The sequence below is a fragment of the Protopterus annectens genome, chromosome 2.part0 (genome assembly GCF_019279795.1).
Source record: "Protopterus annectens isolate FY-2018-M chromosome 2.part0, PAN1.0, whole genome shotgun sequence".
Classification (NCBI taxonomy): Eukaryota; Metazoa; Chordata; order Ceratodontiformes; family Protopteridae; genus Protopterus; species Protopterus annectens.
In genome coordinates this window covers 1,827,804,154-1,827,818,066 of record NC_056728.1, presented here as the reverse complement: position 1 = coordinate 1,827,818,066, position 13,913 = coordinate 1,827,804,154, and the positions used below count along the sequence as shown (strand labels likewise).

The window sequence follows — 13,913 nt, the reverse complement described above, 5'->3', positions numbered from 1 at the left end:
TAAGTGAGATGTAATGACATTGTGATTTAGACACTTCCTTATAACAATTTTAAATAAGAACCAAATGTCCAAATATGGCTTGGAATTACCCACTTACCAAATAGAATACTTCACTATATTGTTTCTGGTGCTAAAATTAAATTGTATTATATTTAAATGTGTTGATAATGATGGCCCGCTGAATGCCTTCCAGCAGCAGTCCTCTTCTCATGGCTTTGCACAAACGAAATAGGGAAGTAGAAGGAGCAGCACCTTGTCACCTATAGACGTACAAGGGCTGCTGCACTTCTGTACACTCCCTCTGAGGACCTAGGCTTGGTTCACACATGCATATTGGCATGGGAAGTGGCCATGTGCAGGGTGTGGGTGATTTAAACAATCCAGCTATATGAAAAAAACAATGATCAAGACAGCACAACATGCAGTGCATGTAAATGAGAGCACAATAACTTATGAATGCACCTGGCAATTGGTACGTAGCTTAGGGTTGCAAGTTCTAGCTGCTGTAGCACAGGGTTTGATTCCCTTAACCCTGATTTGCCTACCGAGTGACCTTGAGCAAGTCAGTTAACCAGACATTGCTCCTGGGTCACTCCTGAAAAGGGACTGTTTGTCCAGTGGGCCTACCTGATTAACAAATATTAAATAGGAAAGAACATGCAAATGAGCAAAACAGAATTTGCAGAGGACAAAATAACAGCCTGATTAAAATGACTGCCCTGTATCTGGATTTCAAATCTTTCTGAACACCATGATTAATGGAGTGCACTACAGAAGCCATGTTAAGCATAGCAGCAGCAGCAGCAGCAGTTAACTCAGCAGCATGTGCAGGTTGCACCTGTCACCCCTGGGTTTTTGAATACTGGCAAAGGCTCTTGCCTTCCCCATAGTGCCTTTTTTAGGCAAGGCTTAAAAGACAAACCCATCTCCATAGACAACACAAAGAAAAAAAAAACTAAGGGTAATGCTGCTCAACGCCAGAAGTCTAAACCTCAAGATGCACGCACTCAAGACTCTCCTCAGTATGGAGAATATCGATATCTGTGCAGTAACAGAAACCTGGCTCAAGGCTCCTGAGAGCACCCCAGCACTAACAGGTTATACTTCATACCATGCGTTCTGGCCCCAAAACTCAGACCGAACCACAAAAGGAGGGGGAGTATCCATATTTATCAAAGATGCCCACACCTACAGGTTAGTGGCACTGCACGAAGCATCAGAGACCATCCATGTGCAACTAACAGTGGGCAAAACTGCCTTTCAGTTTGTAGCCTGCTACAGACCACCCTCCCAAGCACAGGAACCTCACTTGGCTTTCCTGAGAACACTGGAGAATATGAAGGTCTCTCCAAACAGCATTATATTGGGTGACTTCAACTACCCAAACATTGATTGGGAAAACTACTCAAACCCAAACACCCTCGCCCAATGGTTCCTGGAATTTATAAACTCAAATGCTATGGAACAACTGGTCACCACTCTCACAAGAGGGGAAAACATATTAGATCTGGTCATCACCAACATGGGGTCTCTATGTTCCACACCAGAGGTATACCCCTCATTGGTAAGATCAGACCATAAACTAATCTCACTGGACATTCATATTCTGTCCCCACCCCTAGCCAAGGAAATCTCGGTGAAGAACTTCTCAAAAGCAAACTTCACACTTCTCAAAACTGAGGTGGAATCCTTCAAAGCCCCCAGGCCAGTGGAAAATACGGCCTAAAATGCAGAATCCTTTACAAAAGCATTCTATGGACACCTACAGGAATGCATGGAGCATGCTATCCCAAATAAAACCAAAACTCACTCCTCCAAAGGCAGGAGACCTGTCTGATGGACCCCAGCCATAAATAAGCTATACAACAGAAGGAGAAAGCTACTACATGATACAGCAAAATCCCAAAAAGGGAAGGCGTCTCTGATCAATACTAGCAAGAAACTACGATCCCTCATAAAATCATCTAAGGCCAGCTTCAAAAGAAAAATTGCACAGGACACTAAAGATAATCACAAGGCCTTCTTTAGTTATGTCAGAAACCTGGGAGGCAACTCCCAGATATGCTCTGAGTTAGTGCAAAATGACAAAAAATACACTGAGCCCACAGACATTGCCAACATCCTGGCAGAAAAGTTCAGTGCAAACTTCTCCCCCCCCTTCCCCCCAAAAGAGCAAATGTCTATTCCAACAGAGTGTAGCCTTCCTGAGATCACAGATGCACAGGTGAGAGCTTCCCTCTCCAAAGCAAAAAACACAGCATCAATGGGACCAGACGGTGTCCCAGGCTGCGTCTTACACGAGCTCCAAGAAGAACTAAACCCTCATATAAAGTCACTGTTCAATCTCAGCCTTACTACAGGATATGTACACAAGGAATGGCGTACAGCAACAGTGGTCCCATTCCACAAAGGTGGTGCCACAACAGACCCCGGAAACTATCGCCCTATAAGCCTGACTAGCCTGGTCTGCAAAGCTATGGAGCGTATCATCATGGAAATCATAAACAAAGACATTGGGAACCTCCAGACACTGGATCCTACACAATTCGGCTTTGTTAAGGGCAGATCTTGCCTCTTGAACCTGGTCGACTTCTTTGAAACAGTTACCAAAGCCATAGATGAAGGGAAGGTAGTCCACACAGCCTACCTGGACCTCACAAAAGCCTTTGACACAATACCCCACTTGGGCATCATAAATAAGCTCACCAGCTTAAATATCAACCCCTATGTCACAAGATGGGTTGCAAACTGGCTCAGGGATAGAACCCACATGGTCAGAATAGCAGGTGCCATGTCAGACTCTAAACCAGTTACAAGTGCCGTCCCACAAGGCTCAGTCCTGGGACCTCTCTCATTCGGTATATATTTCTCAGAGGTACAGGCTAACACGGGTGGACTATGGCTGACCAAGTTCGCAGATGGCTGCAAACTGGGTGCCGTAATCGACTCTCCGGCTGACACAAGCATCCTCCAAAAGGGTTTCACAGAGACAGATAACTGGTGCCAGAGCCATGGCCTAAAGCTAAATGCCAAAAAGTGCATAGTCATCCCCTTTGGGAAAAACAAAGTGCCCACAAATTACCACATAGGTGGTAATCTATTAAGTACGGAAGAAGTAATTAGGGACTTGGGGACCCAAGTAGATAGCAATCTCTCCTTTGACAATCACGTTGCCAAAGTGGTTAGAAAGACCTTCTATATAGCCCACCTTATCATGAAAGGATTCACATCTAGATCAAGAGAGGTCATTGTGCCCCTCTACTCATCACTTATCAGGCCCATAATTGAAACCAATGCCCCATTTGGGATGTACCTTACCCAACACTTGCAGCAACTGGAAAGACCCCAAAAGTACCTCACCAAGAGGATCAAGGGGCTCAAACAGATGCCCTATGCAGCTCGGCTAAAGAAACTCCAGCTCTACTCAGTTGTGTACTGCCTACTGAGAGGCGATCTGTGTCTGACGTATAAAGCCATGTCCAACCCAGAATTAATGGACATGCTTCACCTCAGAAAATCCAAATCCCTTAGAGCTACATGCTCCAGGGACTTGAACCTCAGCATAGAAATAAATAGGACATGCTGGAGGGACAGATTCATATCCCAGAGGCTCCCCTCACTCTGGAACAAAATCCCAATCCATGTTAGGCAGAGCCCCTCACTGACCCTCTTCAAGAAAAATCTTGATGAGTGGATGGGAGATCATAAGTTTACCCCTGGGATCTCTTCTGTGTCCCTGCTTGACAGAGGTACAGTAAACTAACCTTAAAAGGGCTACCTTCTGTGACCTACTATACAGAGGCACAGTCAACTAATCTAAAAGGGTGGCGAAAGCCAAACACACTCTGGCTAGGCTTATAAATGCCCTAGGGCAGATAGCCTAGTATCAACCTATGAACCTATGTGTTAGTATCAGCTATCAAAGCCATGGTTGGCAAAGCCACATGACAAAAAGAAGCCAATACAAGCAGTGATTCGCAAACAAACATCTGAAAGATCAACAGGTAATTGATTGCTTCAGTTTGGAGCGGGATACAGTACAGGACCTAGTGAAACTGTAGCATCTATGGAACTGAGAAGTATACATGTTACACCCATTCCCATGTTCTCAATGGTATGTTTAGCATCGACTCTCCCAGTTGCATGGATCTTCCAGTGAAAAAAAGATGCACGTTAGGTAGATTGTAGGTTTCTGGATCATGAATACCATTTCATTGACAGTATACTAAAACATCTGTAGGAGCACATCTAGACACAAAGGAAAACAAAGTACAGAAGCAATACCATACATGCCATTCTATAACACAAAGAGAAAGGGGGGATGTAGCAAAGAGTATCAGTAACTCAGTAAGGTAGAAATTCAATAAACAGAAACTGAAGTCATGGATTATCTGTGAGATGAAAGATTTAGTGTAGAAAATCCAACACAGGTAATGTCACAGGAAGAATGAATTCCCAGACTAAGGAGCAGTAAGTGGAGAGGTAGATATCCAAGGAAGAATTTTTGGATATGGGAAAGTATAGGAGATCTCATATGGTGCAGTATTTATGCAAATGAAAAAGCAAAACTAATCAATATAAAAAAGCAGTACCCAAGATATCTGAACAGAAATACAAGCAAAGGCACCCAGACATGGAAAACTTCACAATACGAAAAATAGGAAAATGAAGGGAGAACGCAGAACAGAGAATTAGTAAGGAAGAAACTGACGTCATGGATTTTCTGCAAAGTCAAGGATTTAGTGTAGAAAAGCCTACAAAGGTATTGTCACAGCATGATGGAACAATGAATCCTCAAACTAAGAAGAAACAGGTGGAGTGGGAGGCATTTGAAGACCTGCCAAATGGTGATGCTCTGGAGCTTTCTGTAGGAGACCAGTAAAGAAGTTCAGTTGAAGTCACACAGCAATGGAAGGAGCAGGAAACAGTAATAACTCTGACATGGGCAGTGTTGCAGAGTGTTGAGCCAATGAGTTTGCATATAAAGGAACAGCAGCTGAAGCAGGGTGCATCTGAAGATATGTCAAAGGATTATTTGGAACGTTCTGTAAAATACCTGCAGGAAGTGGACAAAGAAGGTGTGCTTAGTCTTGACGGAAATTATCTGAGGGAAGAGCTGCTTGATTTATGTATTTATTTTATTGATTTATTTAACATTTGTTTTCCATGAAAGTCCGACTGGGCAGAGCACATTTTCAGCAGAGGCCAGGGGAGAAATGCTACTGATGGATACAGATATTAAGACTGATGAAATAAATTGATTACAGAAAGTAAATAAGACCCAAAAATATTAGAAGTTTAGCAAAAAAGATGAACTTAGGAATTAGGACTATCGCTGTGCCATAACAGAAATAAATATATATAACAGTGCAGCTAAATTAATAACAGATAAAGTCTTATCATAAAAACATACAGCAATAAGGGAACAAAAGGGAAGAAATAAAAGGCCACCATGGAAGCATCCAAAAGAGAAAACTATAAAGCAGTTAAGACAATAAGTATCATTATTAGAAGAATATAGAAATGGGAAGAGATTATCAAAAATGCTTAGAAAGACAGCCGTGGTAAAAACAACACAGTATCAAAACAGACCAGGATCTATCATACGTTGTTGCAAATAAGAAACTAAAAAATATCAGCAGAGGCAGAAAAACTTAGGAGATATGCAGATAAATATAATGGAAAAGTACAAAATGAACAATTCACTGATGGCCTAAGTTTTTTTTATAACAAACTAGAAAAAAAAGCAAAAGGAATAGAAACACCATAAAAAAAACATAAAAAAATTTTTTTTATAAAGAATGCTTTTTTATTCGGTCACTCCAAAAAGTAAAAAAATAAGTAAGAAGAGTAAAAACTGCAAAAGAAACACAAATAAGCTGATTTCAGAAAAGCCTTCAAGATCAGTTTTGCTGATTCTGTTACTGAGGTGGAGGAGAAGTAGGAGGAATCAGCAAAACCAACTTCCGATGCTTTTCTGAAATCAACTTGTGTGTGTTTCTTTTGAAAAGTTTTTACTCCTCCTCCTTATTTTGTACTTTTCAGAGAGACTGAATAAAAACATTCTTTATTAAAAAATCCTTTTTATATATTTTTATTTTATAAAAAGGAAATCCTTTTTATATATTTTTATTTTGACCCACGGTGGTGGTGCTGCGGTAGCCACCTCACAGTAAGATGCTGTCCGGTTCGATTCTCAGCTAGAGCATCTTCTGTGTGGAGACATGCGTGAATAGACGTACCTTCGTTGAAGGTTGTGCGGCAGACCTGGCAAGCCAGTACGTAAAAATCAACTGCCAATCATTAGCAGACTGGAGATCCACTGTGGCGACCCCTAACCGGGAAAAGCCAAAAGACACAAACAAATATATTTTTATTTTATTCATTTTTAGTTTTTAAGTAAAATATGGGTCCCTCAGTGGTTCTGACATGTTCCTCAATAAACATAGAAAGAAGGCAATTAGCTAGATAGTGAAAAAATGCTGATGAGAAGTTCAGCATTTTTTCTGCTGTCTCTCAAGGAACATGACAGAACCACAGAGGAGCTTTCTTTTATTTTAGAAAATGTATATTAATTCACACTCAGTTATTCTGTCATTTTCTCAAGTGAATAATATTTTAAAAGTGTCCCTGATTTAGAAGCAGTCTTGTATTGTGTTTTTAGGAGTGAGTGTGTGTGTGTGTGTGTGTGTGCGTGTGTGTGTGTGTGTGTGTGTGTGTGTGTGTGTGTGTGTGTGCGTGCGTGTGTGTGTGTGTGTGTGTGTGTGTGTGTGTGTGTGTGTGTGTGTGTGTGCATGTGTGCATCTGTGTGTCTTTGCGTGTGTATTGAAATAAAAAAGAATCAGTCTGGCTGCTTTTATTACTAAACTGTTAGTGAACATCTAAAGAACTGCATAAGCAATTAAATGAGCGTACGTCATGCTTAACAGAAGCAGCACAGGAAATAGTATGACAGACTTCTGATATTTATTCATTTTCCCTCACCTGTGGAGTTTCAAAATAAACTCCAATTCACGTGGCTTCCTCTTGAGTTTACACTATCACTATAGCAGCAAATTCATGAATTCTAATACATTACAGGGCTGCTGAGTACTTCTCTCAGATAGGTTCTAGGATATAACCAGTCACTGTTGTTATTTTTCCCTAAGCATTGCACAGCTTCATAGCAACTATACCAACACGTTTAATTGGTTTATGGGGCATGCTGCCATTCATTAGTGTTTCCGGAGGATCTGTGCCCTCTTGCCTACCTACCTGGTCCAGCAGCTTAAGGACTCTGTTCAAAAGTACAGTCTTGTATTGTAGATGTGTACGCTCTGTGGGATGGTTTCTCTCGCATATTGTTTGAGACGGCAGCTGTAAGCTACTGAAGATAGGAGGTCGTGTGTGGCTTCCAACCTGAGTGCAGAACTTACTAATTTTGTAATCTCAAGTAATGTTCAAGAAGTTGCGGTAAGACAGTGTGAGTGTGTGTGTGTGTGTGTGTGTGTGTGTGTGTGTGTGTGTGTGTGTGTGTGTGTGTGTGTGTGTGTGTGTGTGTGTGTGCGTATGTGTGTGCGCGTGTGCAGGTGCGCGTGTGCGTGCGTGTGCGTGTGTGTGTGTGTGTGTGTGTGTGTGTGTGTGTGAGTGTGCATAAAATTATGTCAGAAGATGCAAGAGAGTGTGTGTGTGTGTGTGTGTGTGTGTGTGTGTGTGTGTGTGTGTGTGTGACTGTGTTTAAGGCCGCTCATAGTACACTGCATCCCATTCTGTCCCTCTGTGGTTCTGTCACGTCATTCTGGGTGTGTCCCTTGCCGACAAGAAGCTCGGCATTTTTTCCACTGTCTCTTGAGAGCATGACAGAACCATAGAGGGACATAACCACAAAGTCAATTTCAATAAAATCATTCTAAGAAAAGAAGCAGCAAACACATTTTGAAGAAATATTTATGAAGACCCTGTGAATATAACAAAGATGCTGAATGGACAGAAAATTTTAAAAAGTTCTAATGTAGAGGATATGAAATGGGATAAAGTAATAGCCACAGAAATTGAATCAAAATTAAGAAAAGTTCTTAAATGGAAGCCCCCAGGCTCAGTACCTAACCTTGGGCAAAAAGTATTAACATTTAGTTTTGAGCAAAATGTATTAACATTTATTTTATTTTACCAGGGAAATCTGAATGGACACATGTCCTTTTTCAGCAGAGGCCCATGGAGAAAAGCTACACATTGAATACAATATATCAATAAACAACATACAGAAATACAATATATCAGTAGTATACATAGGACAATGAAGTTAGAAAAAAACTAGTTAAGAATATACTTTGTAAGGTCATCTGTACAAAAGTTAATTACTGGATTACAGAGTGTATAAGTTACTCAATGAGGTTTTGCAAATCAATAAGAAACAAACAATTGAACATAAGTAGAGAGACATTACATCATTATATATTTTTGTGCAAGTAAATAGACCAATCTAACATTATAGTTTCTGAATATAGTTTACATAAAAATTGAAATGTCAAATCAATATTTCATTAGCTTTACAATTGTTTATTCCTGTGTAATGATAGTATGCAAAGAGGCATAGGTAATTAAATGGTTTACAGGGAAATTGTTTAGTCAGTATATGAAGCAAGGTCGTAGCGTTGTCAGTGGGAAGGATAAGTCTTTTACACAAAGATTTAGGTCTGAGTAAGAATTACATATGAGCATATCCTACACAGACACCAACCTGGTTAACAGGAAAAACTATTTTAAAAATTAACTACAAGCCTTTCTAAGAACTACAGACCAATAACTTGCCTTCTAACGATATACAAAGTATATACCAGAATTGTTGTAGACAAGAGTTCATAGTCATTTAAAAAAATTAAATTATGGCAATAGAACAAAACGGTAATAAAAGAAAGTCATATGGAACAAAGGATCATTTGTTGTTAAATAAAACCATAATACAACATTGTAAAAAGGGCAAGAATCTAATTATGGCATGGATAGATTACAAAAAAGCATTTGACAGCATCCCAAGGAATGCTTACAGATGTGTAAGATACGCGCTACATTAATCAATTACAATACAGCAACAGTGAAACAGTGGCAAACCACTTTGCAGTTAAATTATGACAAAGGCCAAACTGCTATCTCAGGGATTAAAAATTCAAAGGGGGATATTCCAGAGTGGTTCTCTGCCACCGCTGCTGTTTTGTCTTGCTCTAAACCTATTAAGCTGTTTACTTAAAATATTATGTCTTGGTTACAGTTTGGCTCCCAGAAAACAACCTTGTTTAAAGACTTCTCATCTACTTTTTTTGGATAACTTAAAATTGTATAGTTCATCAGATGAGGAGTTGAAAGTACATCTACAAGTGGTTAAAACATTCTCAGATCATATAAGAATATCACTCTGGAACAGGAATGTGATATAAAGGAACCGGAGCAGGAGGAAGTGTATATATAGTTGGGAATTGGTGAAGGATCAGTGAAGAAATTTGAATAAAACTCAGTAATGAATACTTCAGAAGACTAAAAGTAATACTAAAAGCTGACGACATCTAAGAATAAAATCCAAGTTACAAAAAAAGTTTGCTGTTCCTGTTCTAACTCTGTTGGGGTGATTGACCCTAAAAGGTATTCGATCACTTGGACAATAAAACAAGAAAAATGCTTCATGCTAATCAAATAATATATAGCAATCTGTGTATACCAAAATTATGCATTCCTCATTCTGAACCAGATATGAGCCTCCTCAAAATTGATTACATGTACAGATCTGCAGTCATGTGGTTACATATATATCTGCTGCCCTTACCAGATCCAAAGATTGTGAACATTTTAAAACATAGTCTAAGATGACCTCTCTGCTCAGAAGTACACACAAATCAGACGGCAACTGAGTGTGCCACAAAAAAGAAAGAATCAGATAAAAAGGAAAGAAATGTGGAAAAGGCATAAATATTGTGACAAGTACAGAAATCTGCTGGAACAACATCATGTTGATCAGGATTTGATGCAGGAATGGCTAAGAGAAGAGGTGAATTGAAACCAAAGGATTAAAGGTTAATAATGGCAGCCCAAGATAGTGGACAAAGTACATGTTGGCTTAAAAAGTCCATTGATCACATGGAAGAAACAAACAAACAAATGCAGGTGCTGTAAAAAAAATTGGAAACAGTCGCACATCTTGTTGCTGGGTGTAATGCACTCATGACAGAGGACCTATATACTGAAAAACACAATAATGTGGCAAGACTGTTGCAGTAGGAATTGTGAAAACGCTGCAGTATTGAAGTAGTTGAGAAACATTGGAAGCATGAACCACAAACATTGTAGTGAGTGATGAAGTTGATATCACATGGGATCGCCCATTATCAAAAGTTCAAAAAACAGATGTGAGAAAAACAGATACACAAGTCCAGGAAAAGAAAGAAAAAAGCAACTCCGATCATTGAAATTGCCATACCTGTGGTTACTGTGTCGTATGTACAAAGTTGCACACAGTGATAAAATACCAAGATTTGCAAACAGAAATGAGAGCAATGTAGAATAAAGATACCCAGACAGGTCCAGTAGTAGTAGGAACAACAGGTCTAATAAAAAGGCAATTTACACTCATAGTTAGACCTGATACCAATGCTAGTAGCTCTGTATGAGTTACAGGAGTCACTTTTGGGCATACTGCGGGTGCTGCGAAGAGAATTTTGGCTAACATCAAAGACTAAAACAGTACTAATTTCATTAACTTTAATCATATCCTGACTTAGGAATGGGGTCCATTTATGTCACAGTATTAGAAACCAAAAAGACTTGGAGAAATTAAACTGAGAGAAACCATTCTATAGGACTGCATGTCTGTCTGGGGTCTTGGGCACAATGTATTGCATGTATGTTGATATTAAGGCCCCACTTGCTCAAGTCACACACAAATACATCAGTAGGAAGGGATGCCACTCCTCAAAATACCAGGTGATCTGTAATCCCCAGGGAATTATCTGTAATGAATTTCTGCATCACCTGGGAACTTCATATGATTAACACATTTGGCACATGTCTGAACTATACCAGTGTTTCTTGTGATGGGATATCCAACAAGGTCACCTGTTTGGTAGGTACACACACACACACACACACACACACACACACACACACACACACACACACACACTCACAGTCTGCAGGCAGAACAGGCTCTACAGACAAAAAAACAGGCATGCTGGGAACAGGCCACATATAATGTTGTGTCTTACGTGTTTCACTTAATGCTGGGTATGCCCTTTAGCCATGTATGATGATTCTCATTCACAAACCAAAGAGCATGGAGGAAATGACATACAATATGGCCCATGCCAAAAGCACAAGCATTGTGGAATGCATATTCAGACTTTTGGTGATTAGATGGTATGGTCTGGATATCTCAGGTGGAGCGCTACAGTATAGTTCTGACTTATGCAGCCAAGTATCTGTAGTGTGTGCCATGTTACACAATATGATCTTGAGAAAACATGATGTGCAGCTGGATATCACCACTGCAAGTAATGCTGTCCACAATGGAGCTGATTTAACAGGGCAAGGGAGTGATATAGGAGGCAATAATACAATCCCAATAGTAGAACAGTGACACAAAGTGATACAGAGAGACACAAAGTCATAAAATACCTTGATCTGCAGGCAGAAATGAGAGCCATGTAAAAGAAAGATACCCAGTTAGTTCCAATAACAGTAGAAGCATCTGGTCTTATAAAAAGAACTTACAATCATATTTAGATATGTTACCAATTCATGTAACACCATACGAATTGCAGAAGGAGTCATTACGGGCACATTGGGGGTGCTACGAAGAGCACTTTTGGCTAACATCAAAGAGTGAAACAATACTAATTTCATGAACTTTAATCATACTTTGACTTAGGAATGGGGTCCATTCCCGTCATGGTATTAGAAACCCAAAAGATTTGGAGATATTAAAAAGCAGAAACCATAGAACAGTGACGTGACAGAGGGACAATAATGCAATAGCAGAGCCACAGCTGAGACAGCAACAGGCACAATAAATTATAACACTGGCATCTATACAGTATGATACAGAGAACACAGAATAATATGATGCATGCTGAAACACTCAAACTATGCAGGGCATGGCATAAAATGGACTAGATACACTATGCAACAGACATTAACCTGCATTCTGGTGGTTGGTGTGTGCCAGGGATTATGCCACAAGTAGCAGTCTTAAGAGTACTAATGTGACAACTGCTGGCATTCTCTCTGCTGGCTGTAAAGGACCATATCCTTCAGTGATGGGTTGGGTTGACATTGTCTGACTATTGCTGGTGTTCACTGTGTCCACTCTACTAGCTAACATAGTCAAGGCTGTATCAAACTCAATGGCAGGGATGGAGTGAAATCACAGGGCCTTGATGGAACATACTAAGGTGGTCTCTCATGAGTAGATTCCAGAAAGGTCACCCACAGCCAGGGTTGCCAGGCCATGCAACACTGAGAGTCTGTGCTCTTTGATGAGGGAAACCCCAAGAACCTCCACCTCATGTCTGGATCCAAACCTATCCATAGTGGTTTCCCCAGCCTTCTAATTTGTATGGGAGAGCATATCTGCAGCCCTCCTACACACACCTGTTTTACAGACCTATCATAACTACCCACAGCATTCACTTCTCACACCATGCCCTTCCAGATCTGGTGCCCGACCTGCTGATCTGAACCACCTATGACCAACAGGATATGCCATGTATGCATAGGGTCTGCAGTAGCACATCATTATCCTTGATTGTAAACTTCTCCATACATTACATCTCTTAGGTGTCCATGTGACAATAGGAGATACTGCCAGCTGGAATTTTTGTAAATAAGTATATGTCATTTGTGAATATCCAACTGATTTATACAAGATGCTTGTGTTACAAATGTATCAGAACTGTATATCATGTGTATATCACACTGATTTGTACAGAGGTTTGTGCTGAAATGTATTTGTAAAGTGTTTGTGTTTGAAATGTATCCACAGTGTGTCTTACTGGAGAGAACAGAAATGTATATACACTATTGTAACTGTTTAAATGTATATGTTTTAACAGAATAAACGGGAAGGTTAACCTCAGTTCAGCAAACTTTAAAATATATCTGAAATTAAATCACTTCACAAGCTAGGCCATAAAGATGCTATCTCACAGGTTTCAATGCAGCCAGAGACACAAAGTCTGTACTAGGAAGCTTTCTGTATTGTCTTTGGGGTGAACTAATTACTACACTGGAAGCATGGTGGTATGAAATTGTTTTATGACTTCCAACACCTGCCACAAATATGAGCAAAAGCCCTTGTGTGTATATTGTTACAGGTAGATGCTAAATCCTGCCAGCTTTCAGCAGTGGGGTTTGTATGGGAACTAGAAGTCAGATGACCAGAAGTGATGTCATTCTGCAAGCTATCCCAGAAGAAATATTTTAGATATTATTTTGAGAAGTCTCTTAGTGAGACTGAACATTCTGCATTCTGTCTTGCGTCTGACAACAAGAAGGACCATTCACCACATCATCTGCCTTGCTCTATTAACTAAGTAGGGAATAATAATTCTCTTATATTCAGTCAGAATTATAATGAAGCTTAGCTTAGAAATTGTTTTTCTTTATTTATCTGAGCCTGTTCTTCAATGTTATCGTAACTATTTCCTATGATTTTGAACTCTGATGTCACTATGAATATATATTTAGTATTTTCTTGTTCTTTTATTATTCATTATTAAGAAAGCAGACAAATGGCAATTGACTGTATAAATTCCCAAACTGTTTATTGTTAGCACTTTCATTCAAGACAATAGATGAACTTCTTCAGACAACACATACCCAAGATCCCATGCTATATATGCAACTATTAATTAATTAATTAAACAAGTATGCCATTTCTAATAAATTAT

The 13,913-nt window shown here is 39.7% G+C and overlaps 1 protein-coding gene across 3 annotated transcripts in view; it reads right to left on the bottom strand.

The window, feature by feature from the left end:
• The window catches only part of LOC122793646, a 1,742,332-nt gene that overhangs the window by 87,327 nt on the left and 1,641,092 nt on the right, over positions 1–13,913 (bottom strand). The gene's annotated exons all lie outside the window — the stretch shown is intronic.